The following is a 12162-nucleotide window of genomic DNA, read 5'->3' as shown; positions in this document are numbered from 1 at the left end:
CGAACCAGGATCTCTAGTGGCACAGCTAGCACTGCGATGCAGTGCCTTAGACCACTGCGCCACTCGGGAGTTACCTGCGCCACTCGCCACTGCGCCACTCGGGTTACCTCTGGTCTTCCCACTTGGACTTCTACACGCTGCCGGAATGTTCTTACCTATATCATTTTCACTGAGGCAAAGCAGCATTCATTATCCTCTTCTATTTGCCTCTGGTCTGCTGGGCATTGTAACCTCCCCAGTGCCCCTCGCTGTCCTCCTGGAGGTGAGGTGTGTCCAGGTCGGTGTGGCTGGAGCTGTCCTCCTGGAGGTGAGGTGTGTCCAGGTCGGTGTGGCTGGAGCTGTCCTCCTGGAGGTGAGGTGTGTCCAGGTCGGTGTGGCTGGAGCTGTCCTCCTGGAGGTGAGGTGTGTCCAGGTCAGTGTGGCTCGAGCTGTCCTCTGATACTAGCCATCATGGTACTGAAGTCACCCTGGCATTAGGTGAGGCTCAACACCTTCACCATTTTTAAAAATAAAGAGTTGTAGATCCATAGTTAAACGCTTACTGGGATGTTTCGGTCACAGGGCAGGCCAAGTGATTTAGGGTTGGGGCGACACAGGGCAGGCCAAGTGATTTAGGGCTGGGGCGACTGGAGGTTGGTGATGCCCTCTGAGAAAAGTCCCCCGGCCCCCACTGATGCCTGACCCTAGGGCCCACACAGCTGCCCCAGCACTGCCCTTTGAGTTCATCCCAGCTCATCCCCCATGGCCCAGCCCTGCCCCCACGGCCAGCCAAGTCCAGGTGCTGAGGAGGCACTAACAGTTAACAGAGGAAAGTGAGTCAGTGAATAATGCAGACAGCCAGCAGATTCTGGGGCAGTGACAATGAGTCAGCAACACAGAGGCAGTAGAGGGGGAGGCACTGCTCTCTCTCACTACTGTGTTGCCGATCGGGCACACACACAGACAAGCAGAAAGGTAGAGTGCTTTCACACAAGCACCTCATACTCTCACAGCTGAGTGATCTTGCACAATTTATGCCTGATATGTATTAGGAATTATAAATCGTTTTTATATATAATTTTTCATAAATTATTTGTAATAAATAAGTATTACCTGTAGGTTGGAATCTGTAGTGAAAGTCTGTAGGGAAGTCAGTGTAGGAAATCCAATATGGGGTATGTTCGTAAATTCAATCTGGAGTGCCAGAGTGCGCGCTGGGCATTCGTAAATTCAGAGCGTTGTCAGAGTATAGGTTCGTAAATTCAAAGCGTTCATAGCGCACACTGGACGCTCTGGCCGAGGAGTGTATGGGAGTAGGGTTGATCCGAGCGTTCTGACCCTAACACCCGCAATCAAGCACCAAAGCTATCGTTGGCTAGCTTGCAAGCTACTTCCAGACACATGAGAGAGCACCTCACTCTGACAAATTGTATTCCCCCTAGCAGAGCTGGTTAGGCTGTTTTCATGTTATCTAGAGTGTTGTTGACTGTAACGCTTTTTTTGCCTACGTTTACTGACACCGGCCATATTCAAGGGGTGTTGAGCGTTGGTAAATTAATCAGTTATTCTGCGCTCTGGCACACTCAGACGAGAGTGCTCTGAAATCGGAGTAGATTGCCAGAGTGAATTTAGGAAGGCGCCCTTATTAATTCCCTATATTTGCTGAAATGGTGTATTCACGCTAGTTACTGTAGCGCTGCTTGCTATGGGAATACTACGGGAACAAAGGGGTGAGGATGATGATAATACATGTAGAACAGTAATGGACATAGTGATTAATCATACTCCAATAATGCCATCGCTGTTAGCATTATCTTGGGGAGAAAATTTAGTTTTTTGCTTCAGCAAAGAAAGAGCTTCTGCTCTGGGAATTTAGTTGAGTAGCAGACACACACACACACACAGCAGTCACTTAAAGTGCTGAAAACCAGTTTTCCCTGCTTCCTGGGGGGAATGCTTGCTGCAGAGCGTGGAGGGTACTCTCTAGCTGCAGAGTGGAGGGTATTCTCTCTAGCTGCAGAGTGGAGGGTATTCTCTCTAGCTGTAGAGTGGAGGGTATTCTCTCTAGTTGTAGAGTGGAGGGTATTCTCTCTCTAGCTGCAGAGTGGAGGGTATTACATTTACATTTACATTTACAGTCATTTAGCAGACGCTCTTATCCAGAGCGACTTACAGGAGCAATTAGTATTCTCTCTAGCTGTAGAGTGGAGGGTATTCTCTCTCTAGTTGTAGAGTGGAGGGTATTCTCTCTAGTTGTAGAGTGGAGGGTATTCTCTCTCTAGCTGCAGAGTGGAGGGTATTCTCTCTCTCTAGCTGCAGAGTGGCGGGTATTCTCTCTAGCTGTAGAGTGGAGGGTATTCTCTCTAGCTGTAGAGTGGAGGGTATTCTCTCTCTAGCTGTAGAGTGGAGGGTATTCTCTCTAGTTGTAGAGTGGAGGGTATTCTCTCTATAGCTGCAGAGTGGAGGGTATTCTCTCTAGCTGTAGAGTGGAGGGTATTCTCACTAGTTGTAGAGTGGAGGGTATTCTCTCTCTAGCTGCAGAGTGGAGGGTATTCTCTCTCTCTAGCTGCAGAGTGGCGGGTATTCTCTCTAGCTGCAGAGTGGAGGGTATTCTCTCTCTCTCTAGCTGCAGAGTGGAGGGTATTCTCTCTCTCTAGCTGTAGAGTGGAGGGTATTCTCTCTCTAGCTGCAGAGTGGAGGGTATTCTCTCTCTCTAGCTGCAGAGTGGAGGGTATTCTCTCTAGCTGCAGAGTGGAGGGTATTCTCTCTAGCTGCAGAGTGGAGGGTATTCTCTCTCTAGCTGCAGAGTGGAGGGTATTCTCTCTCTCTAGCTGCAGAGTGGAGGGTATTCTCTCTAGCTGCAGAGTGGAGGGTATTCTCTCTAGCTGCAGAGTGGAGGGTATTCTCTCTAGCTGCAGAGTGGAGGGTATTCTCTCTCTAGCTGCAGAGTGGAGGGTATTCTCTCTAGCTGCAGAGTGGAGGGTATTCTCTCTCTAGCTGCAGAGTGGAGGGTATTCTCTCTAGCTGCAGAGTGGAGGGTATTCTCTCTCTCTAGCTGTAGAGTGGGGATTATTCTCTCTCTAGCTGTAGAGTGGAGGGTATTCTCTCTCTTGTTGTATAGTGGAGGGTATTCTCTCTCTAGCTTCAGAGTGGAGGGTATTCTCTCTCTCTAGCTGTAGAGTGGAGGGTATTCTCTCTCTCTAGCTGTAGAGTGGAGGATATTCTCTCTCTCTAGCTGTAGAGTGGAGGGTATTCTCTCTCTCTAGCTGTAGAGTGGAGGGTATTCTCTCTCTCTCTCTCTCTCTCTCTAGCTGTAGAGTGGAGGGTATTCTCTCTCTCTCTCTCTCTCTCTCTCTCTAGCTGTAGAGTGGAGGGTATTCTCTCTCTCTCTCTAGATGTAGAGTGGAGGGTATTCTCTCTCTCTCTCTCTAGCTGTAGAGTGGAGGGTATTCTCTCTCTCTCTCTAGCTGTAGAGTGGAGGGTATTCATTCTCTCTAGCTGTAGAGTGGAGGGTATTCTCTCTCTCTAGCTGTAGAGTGGAGGGTATTCACTCTCTCTAGCTGCAGAGTGGAGGGTATTCTCTCTCTCTCTCTAGCTGCAGAGTGGAGGGTATTCTCTCTCTCTCTCTAGCTGTAGAGTGGAGGGTATTTTCTCTCTCTAGCTGTAGAGTGGAGGGTATTCTCTCTCTCTAGCTGTAGAGTGGAGGGTATTCTCTCTCTCTAGCTGTAGAGTGGAGGGTATTCTCTCTCTAGCTGTAGAGTGGAGGGTATTCTCTCTCTAGCTGTAGATTTGAGGGTATTCTCTCTTTAGCTGTAGAGTGGAGGGTATTCTCTCTCTAGCTGTAGAGTGGAGGGTATTCTCTCTCTCTAGCTGTAGAGTGGAGGGTATTCTCTCTCTCTCTAGCTGTAGAGTGGAGGGTATTTTCCCTCTAGCTGTAGAGTGGAGGGTATTTTCCCTCTCTCTCTAGCTGTAGAGTGGAGGGTATTCTCTCTCTCTCTCTAGCTGTAGAGTGGAGGGTATTCTCTCTAGCTGTAGAGTGGAGGGTATTCTCTCTCTCTCTCTAGCTGTAGAGTGGAGGGTATTCTCTCTCTTGCGGTAGAGTGGAGGGTATTCTCTCTCTTGCGGTAGAGTGGAGAGTATTCTCTCTCTTGCGGTAGAGTGGAGGGTATTCTCTCTCTTGCGGTAGAGTGGAGGGTATTCTCTCTCTTGCGGTAGAGTGGAGAGTATTCTCTCTCTTGCGGTAGAGTGGAGGGTATTCTCTCTCTCTAAATGTTGTTTGGAGGGTATTCTCTCTCTCTCTAGCTGTTAAGTGGAGGGTATTCTCTCTCTCTAGCTGTTAAGTGGAGGGTATTCTCTCTCTTTTGCTGTAGAGTGGAGGGTATTCTCTCTCTATCTTTTGCTGCAGAGTGGGGGTATTCTCTCTCTAGTTGTAGAGTGGAGGGTATTCTCTCTAGCTGCAGAGTGGAGGGTATTCTCTCTCTAGCTGCAGAGTGGCGGGAATTCTCTCTAGTTGTAGAGTGGAGGGTATTCTCTCTCTAGCTGTAGAGTGGAGGGTATTCTCTCTCTAGCTGTAGAGTGGAGGGTATTCTCTCTCTAGCTGTAGAGTGGAGGGTATTCTCTCTCTAGCTGTAGAGTGGAGGGTATTCTCTCTCTAGCTGTAGAGTGGAGGGTATTCTCTCTCTAGCTGTAGAGTGGAGGGTATTCTCTCTCTAGCTGTAGAGTGGAGGGTATTCTCTCTCTAGCTGTAGAGTGGAGGGTATTCTCTCTCTCTCTCTAGCTGTAGAGTGGAGGGTATTCTCTCTCTCTCTAGCTGTAGAGTGGAGGGTATTCTCTCTCTCTCTAGCTGTAGAGTGGAGGGTATTCTCTCTCTCTCTCTAGCTGTAGAGTGGAGGGTATTCTCTCTCTCTCTAGCTGTAGAGTGGAGGGTATTCTCTCTCTAGCTGTAGAGTGGAGGGTATTCTCTCTCTAGCTGCAGAGTGGAGGGTATTCTCTCTCTCTAGCTGCAGAGTGGAGGGTATTCTCTCTCTCTAGCTGCAGAGTGGAGGGTATTCTCTCTAGCTGTAGAGTGGAGGGTATTCTCTCTTTAGCTGTAGAGTGGAGGGTATTCTCTCTAGCTGCAGAGTGGAGGGTATTCTCTCTAGCTGCAGAGTGGAGGGTATTCTCTCTAGCTGCAGAGTGGAGGGTATTCTCTCTCTCTAGCTGCAGAGTGGAGGGTATTCTCTCTCTCTAGCTGCAGAGTGGAGGGTATTCTCTCTCTCTAGCTGCAGAGTGGAGGGTATTCTCTCTAGCTGCAGAGTGGAGGGTATTCTCTCTCTAGCTGCAGAGTGGAGGGTATTCTCTCTAGCTGCAGAGTGGAGGGTATTCTCTCTCTAGCTGCAGAGTGGAGGGTATTCTCTCTAGCTGCAGAGTGGAGGGTATTCTCTCTCTCTAGCTGTAGAGTGGGGATTATTCTCTCTCTAGCTGTAGAGTGGAGGGTATTCTCTCTCTTGTTGTATAGTGGAGGGTATTCTCTCTCTAGCTTCAGAGTGGAGGGTATTCTCTCTCTAGCTGTAGAGTGGAGGGTATTCTCTCTCTCTAGCTGTAGAGTGGAGGATATTCTCTCTCTCTAGCTGTAGAGTGGAGGGTATTCTCTCTCTCTAGCTGTAGAGTGGAGGGTATTCTCTCTCTCTCTCTCTCTCTCTCTCTAGCTGTAGAGTGGAGGGTATTCTCTCTCTCTCTCTCTCTCTCTCTCTCTCTCTAGCTGTAGAGTGGAGGGTATTCTCTCTCTCTCTCTAGATGTAGAGTGGAGGGTATTCTCTCTCTCTCTCTCTAGCTGTAGAGTGGAGGGTATTCTCTCTCTCTCTCTAGCTGTAGAGTGGAGGGTATTCATTCTCTCTAGCTGTAGAGTGGAGGGTATTCTCTCTCTCTAGCTGTAGAGTGGAGGGTATTCACTCTCTCTAGCTGCAGAGTGGAGGGTATTCTCTCTCTCTCTCTAGCTGCAGAGTGGAGGGTATTCTCTCTCTCTCTCTAGCTGTAGAGTGGAGGGTATTTTCTCTCTCTAGCTGTAGAGTGGAGGGTATTCTCTCTCTCTAGCTGTAGAGTTGAGGGTATTCTCTCTCTCTAGCTGTAGAGTGGAGGGTATTCTCTCTCTAGCTGTAGAGTGGAGGGTATTCTCTCTCTAGCTGTAGATTTGAGGGTATTCTCTCTTTAGCTGTAGAGTGGAGGGTATTCTCTCTCTAGCTGTAGAGTGGAGGGTATTCTCTCTCTCTAGCTGTAGAGTGGAGGGTATTCTCTCTCTCTCTAGCTGTAGAGTGGAGGGTATTTTCCCTCTAGCTGTAGAGTGGAGGGTATTTTCCCTCTCTCTCTAGCTGTAGAGTGGAGGGTATTCTCTCTCTCTCTAGCTGTAGAGTGGAGGGTATTCTCTCTCTCTCTCTAGCTGTAGAGTGGAGGGTATTCTCTCTCTCTCTCTAGCTGTAGAGTGGAGGGTATTCTCTCTCTTGCGGTAGAGTGGAGGGTATTCTCTCTCTTGCGGTAGAGTGGAGAGTATTCTCTCTCTTGCGGTAGAGTGGAGGGTATTCTCTCTCTTGCGGTAGAGTGGAGGGTATTCTCTCTCTTGCGGTAGAGTGGAGAGTATTCTCTCTCTTGCGGTAGAGTGGAGGGTATTCTCTCTCTCTAAATGTTGTTTGGAGGGTATTCTCTCTCTCTAGCTGTTAAGTGGAGGGTATTCTCTCTCTCTAGCTGTTAAGTGGAGGGTATTCTCTCTCTTTTGCTGTAGAGTGGAGGGTATTCTCTCTCTATCTTTTGCTGCAGAGTGGGGGTATTCTCTCTCTAGTTGTAGAGTGGAGGGTATTCTCTCTAGCTGCAGAGTGGAGGGTATTCTCTCTCTAGCTGCAGAGTGGCGGGAATTCTCTCTAGTTGTAGAGTGGAGGGTATTCTCTCTCTAGCTGTAGAGTGGAGGGTATTCTCTCTCTAGCTGTAGAGTGGAGGGTATTCTCTCTCTAGCTGTAGAGTGGAGGGTATTCTCTCTCTAGCTGTAGAGTGGAGGGTATTCTCTCTCTAGCTGTAGAGTGGAGGGTATTCTCTCTCTAGCTGTAGAGTGGAGGGTATTCTCTCTCTAGCTGTAGAGTGGAGGGTATTCTCTCTCTAGCTGTAGAGTGGAGGGTATTCTCTCTCTAGCTGTAGAGTGGAGGGTATTCTCTCTCTCTCTCTAGCTGTAGAGTGGAGGGTATTCTCTCTCTCTCTCTAGCTGTAGAGTGGAGGGTATTCTCTCCCTCTCTCTAGCTGTAGAGTGGAGGGTATTCTCTCTCTCTCTCTAGCTGTAGAGTGGAGGGTATTCTCTCTCTCTCTAGCTGTAGAGTGGAGGGTATTCTCTCTCTCTCTAGCTGTAGAGTGGAGGGTATTCTCTCTCTCTCTAGCTGTAGAGTGGAGGGTATTCTCTCTCTCTCTAGCTGTAGAGTGGAGGGTATTCTCTCTCTAGCTGTAGAGTGGAGGGTATTCTCTCTCTAGCTGCAGAGTGGAGGGTATTCTCTCTCTCTAGCTGCAGAGTGGAGGGTATTCTCTCTCTCTAGCTGCAGAGTGGAGGGTATTCTCTCTAGCTGTAGAGTGGAGGGTATTCTCTCTTTAGCTGTAGAGTGGAGGGTATTCTCTCTAGCTGCAGAGTGGGGGGTATTCTCTCTAGCTGCAGAGTGGAGGGTATTCTCTCTAGCTGCAGAGTGGAGGGTATTCTCTCTCTCTAGCTGTAGAGTGGAGGGTATTTTCTCTCTAGCTGTAGAGTGGAGGGTATTCTCTCTCTAGCTGTAGAGTGGAGGGTATTCTCTCTCTAGCTGTAGAGTGGAGGGTATTCTCTCTCTAGCTGTAGAGTGGAGGGTATTCTCTCTCTAGCTGTAGAGTGGAGGGTATTCTCTCTCTCTAGCTGTAGAGTGGAGGGTATTCTCTCTCTAGCTGCAGAGTGGAGGGTATTCTCTCTCTAGCTGCAGAGTGGAGGGTATTCTCTCTCTCTAGCTGCAGAGTGGAGAGTATTCTCTATCTAGCTGCAGAGTGGAGGGTATTCTCTCTAGCTGCAGAGTGGAGGGTATTCTCTCTAGCTGCAGAGTGGAGGGTATTCTCTCTAGCTGCAGAGTGGAGGGTATTCTCTCTCTAGCTTTAGAGTGGAGGGTATTCTCTCTAGCTGCAGAGTGGAGGGTATTCTCTCTAGCTGCAGAGTGGAGGGTATCCTCTCTCTCTAGCTGTAGAGTGGAGGGTATTCTCTCTCTCTAGCTGTAGAGTGGAGGATATTCTCTCTCTCTAGCTGTAGAGTGGAGGGTATTTTCTCTCTATAGCTGTAGAGTGGAGGGTATTCTCTCTCTCTCTCTAGCTGTAGAGTGGAGGGTATTCTCTCTCTCTCTCTAGCTGTAGAGTGGAGGGTATTCTCTCTCTCTCTCTCTCTAGCTGTAGAGTGGAGGGTATTCTCTCTCTCTCTCTAGCTGCAGAGTGGAGGGTATTCTCTCTCTCTAGCTGTAGAGTGGAGGGTATTCTCTCTCTAGCTGCAGAGTGGAGGGTATTCTCTCTCTCTAGCTGCAGAGTGGAGGGTATTCTCTCTCTCTAGCTGCAGAGTGGAGGGTATTCTCTCTCTAGCTGTAGAGTGGAGGGTATTCTCTCTCTAGCTGCAGAGTGGAGGGTATTCTCTCTCTAGCTGCAGAGTGGAGGGTATTCTCTCTCTCTAGCTGCAGAGTGGAGGGTATTCTCTCTCTCTAGCTGTAGAGTGGAGGGTATTCTCTCTCTAGCTGTAGATTTGAGGGTATTCTCTCTTTAGCTGTAGAGTGGAGGGTATTCTCTCTCTAGCTGTAGAGTGGAGGGTATTCTCTCTCTCTAGCTGTAGAGTGGAGGGTATTCTCTCTCTCTCTAGCTGTAGAGTGGAGGGTATTTTCCCTCTAGCTGTAGAGTGGAGGGTATTCTCTCTCTCTCTCTAGCTGTAGAGTGGAGGGTATTCTCTCTCTCTCTCTAGCTGTAGAGTGGAGGGTATTCTCTCTTGCGGTAGAGTGGAGGGTATTCTCTCTCTTGCGGTAGAGTGGAGGGTATTCTCTCTCTTGCGGTAGAGTGGAGGGTATTCTCTCTCTCTAAATGTTGTTTGGAGGGTATTCTCTCTCTCTCTAGCTGTTAAGTGGAGGGTATTCTCTCTCTCTAGCTGTTAAGTGGAGGGTATTCTCTCTCTTTTGCTGTAGAGTGGAGGGTATTCTCTCTCTATCTTTTGCTGCAGAGTGGGGGTATTCTCTCTCTAGTTGTAGAGTGGAGGGTATTCTCTCTCTCTAGCTGCAGAGTGGAGGGTATTCTCTCTCTAGCTGCAGAGTGGAGGGTATTCTCTCTCTAGCTGCAGAGTGGAGGGTATTCTCTCTCTAGCTGCAGACTGGAGGGTATTCTCTCTCTAGCTGCAGAGTGGCGGGAATTCTCTCTCTAGTTGTAGAGTGGAGGGTATTCTCTCTCTAGCTGCAGAGTGGCGGGAATTCTCTCTCTAGTTGTAGAGTGGAGGGTATTCTCTCTCTAGCTGTAGAGTGGAGGGTATTCTCTCTCTAGCTGTAGAGTGGAGGGTATTCTCTCTCTAGCTGTAGAGTGGAGGGTATTCTCTCTCTAGCTGTAGAGTGGAGGGTATTCTCTCTCTCTCTAGCTGTAGAGTGGAGGGTATTCTCTCTCTCTCTCTAGCTGTAGAGTGGAGGGTATTCTCTCCCTCTCTCTAGCTGTAGAGTGGAGGGTATTCTCTCCCTCTCTCTAGCTGTAGAGTGGAGGGTATTCTCTCTCTCTCTAGCTGTAGAGTGGAGGGTATTCTCTCTCTAGCTGTAGAGTGGAGGGTATTCTCTCTCTCTCTCTAGCTGTAGAGTGGAGGGTATTCTCTCTCTCTCTCTAGCTGTAGAGTGGAGGGTATTCTCTCTCTCTCTCTAGCTGTAGAGTGGAGGGTATTCTCTCTCTCTCTCTAGCTGTAGAGTGGAGGGTATTCTCTCTCTCTCTCTAGCTGTAGAGTGGCGGGTATTCTCTCTCTCTCTAGCTGTAGAGTGGAGGGTATTCTCTCTCTCTCTAGCTGTAGAGTGGAGGGTATTCTCTCTCTCTAGCTGTAGAGTGGAGGGTATTCTCTCTCTCTAGCAGTAGAGTGGAGGGTATTCTCTCTCTCTAGCTGTAGAGTGGAGGGTATTCTCTCTCTCTAGCTGCAGAATGGAGGGTATTCTCTCTCTCTAGCTGTAGAGTGGAGGGTATTTTCTCTCTCTAGCTGTAGAGTGGAGGGTATTCTCTCTCTCTCTCTAGCTGTAGAGTGGAGGGTATTCTCTCTCTCTCTCTAGCTGTAGAGTGGAGGGTATTCTCTCTCTCTCTAGCTGTAGAGTGGAGGGTATTTTCTCTCTCTAGCTGTAGAGTGGAGGGTATTCTCTCTCTCTAGCTGTAGAGTGGAGGGTATTCTCTCTCTCTAGCTGTAGAGTGGAGGGTATTCTCTCTCTCTAGCTGTAGAGTGGAGGGTATTCTCTCTCTAGCTGTAGAGTGGAGGGTATTCTCCCTCTTGCGGTAGAGTGGAGGGTATTCTCTCTCTCTAAATGTTGTTTGGAGGGTATTCTCTCTCTCTAGCTGTTAAGTGGAGGGTATTCTCTCTCTCTAGCTGTTAAGTGGAGGGTATTCTCTCTCTCTAGCTGTAAAGTGGAGGGTATTCTCTCTCTAGCTGCAGAGTGGAGGTTATTCTCTCTCTAGCTGTAGAGTGGAGGGTATTCTCTCTAGCTGCAGAGTGGAGGGTATTCTCTCTAGCTGCAGAGTGGAGGGTATTCTCTCTAGTTATAGAGTGGAGGGTATTCTCTCTCTAGCTACAGAGTGGAGGGTATTCTCTCTCTAAGTAGCTGCAGAGTGGAGGGTATTCTCTCTCTAAGTAGCTGTAGAGTGGAGGGTATTCTCTCTCTAGCTGCAGAGTTGAGGGTATTATCTCTCTAAATGCAGAGTGGAGGGTATTCTCTCTCTAGCTGCAGAGTGGAGGGTATTCTCTCTAGCTGTAGAGTGGAGGGTATTCTCTCTCTAGCTGTAGAGTGGAGGGTATTCTCTGTCTCTAGCTGCAGAGTGGAGGGTATTCTCTCTCTCTATCTGCAGAGTGGAGGGTATTCTCTCTCTAGCTGTAGAGTGGAGGGTATTCTCTCTCTAGCTGTAGAGTGGAGGGTATTCTCTCTCTCTAGCTGCAGAGTGGAGGGTATTCTCTCTCTCTAGCTGCAGAGTGGAGGGTATTCTCTCTCTCTAGCTGCAGAGTGGAGGGTATTCTCTCTCTCTAGCTGCAGAGTGGAGGGTATTCTCTCTCTCTAGCTGCAGAGTGGAGGGTATTCTCTCTCTCTAGCTGTAGAGTGGGGATTATTCTCTCTCTAGCTGTAGAGTGGAGGGTATTCTCTCTCTCTAGCTGCAGAATGGAGGGTATTCTCTCTCTCTAGCTGTAGAGTGGAGGGTATTTTCTCTCTCTAGCTGTAGAGTGGAGGGTATTCTCTCTCTCTCTCTAGCTGTAGAGTGGAGGGTATTCTCTCTCTCTCTCTCTAGCTGTAGAGTGGAGGGTATTCTCTCTCTCTCTAGCTGTAGAGTGGAGGGTATTTTCTCTCTCTAGCTGTAGAGTGGAGGCTATTCAATTCAATTCAATTCAATTTCAATTTAAGGGCTTTATTGGCATGGGAAACGTATGTTAACATTGCCAAAGCAAGTGAAGTAGATAGTAAACAAAAGTGAAATAAACAATAAATATTAACAGTAAACATTACACTCAGAAGTTCCAAAAGAATAAAGACATTTCAAATGTCATATTATGTATATATACAGTGTTGTAACAATGTGCAAATAGTTAAAGTACAAATGGGAAAATAAATGAACATAAATATGGGTTGTATTTACAATGGTGTTTGTTCTTCACTGGTTGCCCTTTTCTTGTGGCAACAGGTCACAAATCTTGCAGCTGTGATGGCACACTGTGGTTTTTCACCCAGTAGATAAGGGAGTTTATCAAAATTGGATTTGTTTTCGAATTCTTTGTGGATCTCTATTCTCTGGATCCACTCTACAGCTGGATCTCTATTCTCTCTCTCTAGCTGTAGAGTGGAGGGTAGTCTCTCTCTCTAGCTGTAGAGTGGAGGGTATTCTCTCTCTCTAGCTGTAGAGTGGAGGGTATTCTCTCTCTCTAGCTGTAGAGTGGAGGGTATTCTCTCTCTCTAGCTGTAGAGTGGAGGGTATTCT

This window comes from Coregonus lavaretus, assembly GCF_964263955.1.
Source record: "Coregonus lavaretus genome assembly, chromosome: 9".
Classification (NCBI taxonomy): Eukaryota; Metazoa; Chordata; class Actinopteri; order Salmoniformes; family Salmonidae; genus Coregonus; species Coregonus lavaretus.
The sequence above is the reverse complement of the archived record's forward strand: the minus strand, read 5'-3'. Positions refer to the sequence as shown.